Source organism: Panthera leo, chromosome C2, assembly GCF_018350215.1.
Source record: "Panthera leo isolate Ple1 chromosome C2, P.leo_Ple1_pat1.1, whole genome shotgun sequence".
Lineage (NCBI taxonomy): Eukaryota > Metazoa > Chordata > Mammalia > Carnivora > Felidae > Panthera > Panthera leo.
The window spans coordinates 121,591,653-121,594,899 of record NC_056687.1 but is presented as its reverse complement, the minus strand read 5'-3'; the positions used below and the strand labels follow the sequence as shown (position 1 = coordinate 121,594,899).

Genomic DNA, 3,247 nt, shown 5'->3' with positions numbered 1-3,247 from the left:
GCAAGTTGCTTCCTTGAAGTTAAGAGGGATACACATTGCTTCATCAGTATTAAAAACCATGGTACTCTTATTCTGTCTTTTTAAATTTAAATCATTTTCTAAATGTGGTACTTTGAACCTTGGAGTATTTACATATTTCTGTTTAAAACTGTGACTTATCAATGTAAGTCTAGCTAGTAGTGCTTTTTTTGTTTTCCTGAGCATAAGCTAAACTTCAGGATATACTTTGCCAGTTATGTTATTGGTGAGTAGTTGTTTTTAAATTATATTATTACTAGGGAATTTTTTTAAAGACCATTGGCACACAATCAAAGTCGTTCCATAAATGATTGTAACTGACCAATGTATTTCTCTAAATGACTTGTTAAAATCATTTGGTTTTATTTAAGAATCAGTCCTAGTCTCCATTATGGTAGGTTTATTCCTGGCCCATTTTAAAGACAAATTTGAAAGGTTCCTTCAAATTTTATGAGCTTGTATATTCCATAAATTACACTGATTTATCAATGTGAAAGAATTTAACCATTTAATAAATTTCTCATTGTTGAATTTCATTCAGATTGAAATGTCCTTTTAAGAGTCTCTGAGATGTCTACCTGAAAAGGACATGTGAGCATTGCCAATTACCACTTGTTACTCTTCAGTGGCCGTTTTAGCCCTCTGCTAGTTCTTCAAGGCAAAAGAAATATTTTTTTAATATTTCTGATATCAAATCCCCTATTATGGTGGTTTTTAAAGATTATGGCATTATCAAAGGGACCAAGGCTGTGTGTGAATACATGACTCTGAATTTGAAGGGAAGAGCTCAGTCATATAGTTATTTTTTTCACAGGACACTTTTAAACACCCTGTTTAACTGGAATTAACCGGTTTGGCACAGCCTAAAAAGAAGTAATGTGAAATTAAATTATTTTCTTTAAAAGTCTTCTGAAATAAAAGACCATGTCAGTAGGATCTTAGGATAACCTAGGTACTTGCTTCCAAGGGCCTCATCCTTCTGTTGTTACTTAGGAGTACTTTGGTTTCTGCTATGTGATGTGCTTTCTTTGCCTTTTCCACACTTGAAAACTACATGGCAGCTCACTTTACCCTAAAAACCTGAAAACGCCTAGAAGGACAGAAAAGGATGATTTGGAAAAACGCTTGCCATAAATGCCAGTTCTGGTTCTTAGTTTAGCCATTTTCATCAGTTGCGATTTTGGCGATCTGTTGTTATTGTTTGTTCTGGTTTTTTTTTTAGTTTGGTTTTTTAATAGTCATTTAGTAAGATGATGGCAATAGCAAAGTTTTTTACTCCCAGGAATATAAATTTATCAAGTTGAATGATTTTATTTGCCAAAGAAGTATGTTTTAATATCACGGGTAATGGCTAAGTGTCAAAACTAGGTTTTCCCTTATCATAAAAGAAAAGTGATGAATGATGTGGCTTTTATTTGTTTCTGAAGCCTGATTTCATTCATAGACTCATTAGTGCCAGGTTTTAGAGAACAGACTTTTTTCTTTTTCTTTCTTTTTGCTTTTTTTTTTTTTTTTTTTTTTTTTTTTTTAGTAAAAGCACCTTTAATTTGTTCTAATGGTACATCCTGTAATGACAATGCTACAAAGCCTTTTAGGTGTCCTTACAGTATGTGAAAAATACAGGACTCATTCTAGAGTTAAATTACCTGTCATGACTGATATTATTGGCTTCCATTTTTATTAACTTGGAAATTAATATGTTGCTAGTAAATATTGGTTTTTACAGTGTCCAGTTTGAAAATATAAGTTATCAAAACTTAATGTAGTGAATTTGTGTAACCATGTTGTATTGTTGAGAATGTATTTTTATTTAAATTTTATTTTCTTATCAAGAGTATTAATAAAAATTAAAAACTTTTGTAACTGTCGCTTGGAAATAACTCAAATAAATTACAAGAAGCCTGTCTATTCTTTGTGAGACCTCACTTTCTTACTGGTTTCAGAATTCTGCTTGTTTAAAATTATTATACCTTACCTGTTAGTAAGGGAATAGCAAATTTGAGAACTCCTCAGGAACAAAAAAGAATAAAGCAATCTGGAAAGAGCTCAGATTCTTTTCTTGCACTTAACTAGGCTGATTTTTGATGCACTATGGTCCTTAATTTGCTTATTCATTCAACAGACTTGTTTTGAGGACCTACAGAGTGGAGGCACCATGCAGGATTCCTTCATTCCCGATAGCCAGGCACGTCTGGTATACAGGAATGTATTCCCCTCCTGTCTAGGTAAGTTGTTTACAGCTGACTTTTTCAGCCTATGTTAGACTTGAAAAAAAAAAAAAATTTTTTTTTTAATGTTTATTTCTGAGGAAAAGACAGCACGAGTCAGGGAGGGGCAGAGAGAGGGAGACACGGAATCCAAAAGAGGCTCCAGGCTCTGAGCCTGGGGCTCAAACTCATGGGCTGTGAGATCATGACCTGAGCCAAAGTTGGACACTTAACCGACTGAGCCACTCAGGTGCCCCTAGACTTTTTAAAGTATCCTGTGTTCTACTTTTCTCAAAAAAGTTGGCATCAGAGCTTTTCTGGTTACTCAGGTCCTACACATTAGCCTGCCCTCTGGCTTGACCTTTAGTGCGGTCCGTCTGGATGTTAGGATTTGACCATGTTGTGCCATGCTGAATTCTCTAGAAAATATAAAGTAACAGCACCAAAGACCGGGTTAGTGGGTAGCTTGTGCCCACAACGAGAGCAGCTAGGGTGTTTCCCCATTAGTGCTGCAGCAGCCCTCTTTTCATTTCTAAATGAACCTCTGTAAAATTTAGCCCCTGTGACTCCAGAAGAGTTTGAGGTTAATAAAGAGGAACAAGCAAGGTTCCAAATACCTAGGGATCCTATTTTTATTGAAATACCAGAATCCTGCTCATACTAGCTCATGTATTAGAACTTGTCAGAAACATCAGTGACTTCAAGTTATAGTCGGTGATATGAACAAGCTAGTTCTTTGACGAGAGAGGCTGTCCTACTTTTCCCTTTCCAAATTTCAGGATTCCAAAAGAGGAGATACCTGTAAATAGAGGTCAAGTAGGGCCCCTTCATGTGTACACCAGAATACGAAGGCGTGGCTAGCACTTCTGGGTTCTGATTGCCGATAGCACTACTCCCATGTCCGTGGCCTTCAGAAAACAGCCTTTCTTGCTACACATGACATGCTTCAAAATCAACTAACCACTCTTCAGAGACTTTTGGTCTTGATTCCTCATAGGCATACTTACCTGACTTACCTGAGG

General features: G+C 36.0%; 1 protein-coding gene across 2 annotated transcripts in view; it reads left to right on the top strand.

The window, feature by feature from the left end:
• The window catches only part of RASA2 (RAS p21 protein activator 2), a 122,205-nt gene extending 120,281 nt beyond the window's left edge, over nucleotides 1–1,924 (top strand). For both annotated transcript variants that reach the window (XM_042955823.1, XM_042955822.1), the window contains exon 24: nucleotides 1–1,924. This exon is cut by the window's left edge and continues 1,200 nt beyond it. The gene's annotated coding sequence lies outside the window, so the exon portion shown is untranslated.
• Nucleotides 1,925–3,247: the final 1,323 nt, after the last annotated feature.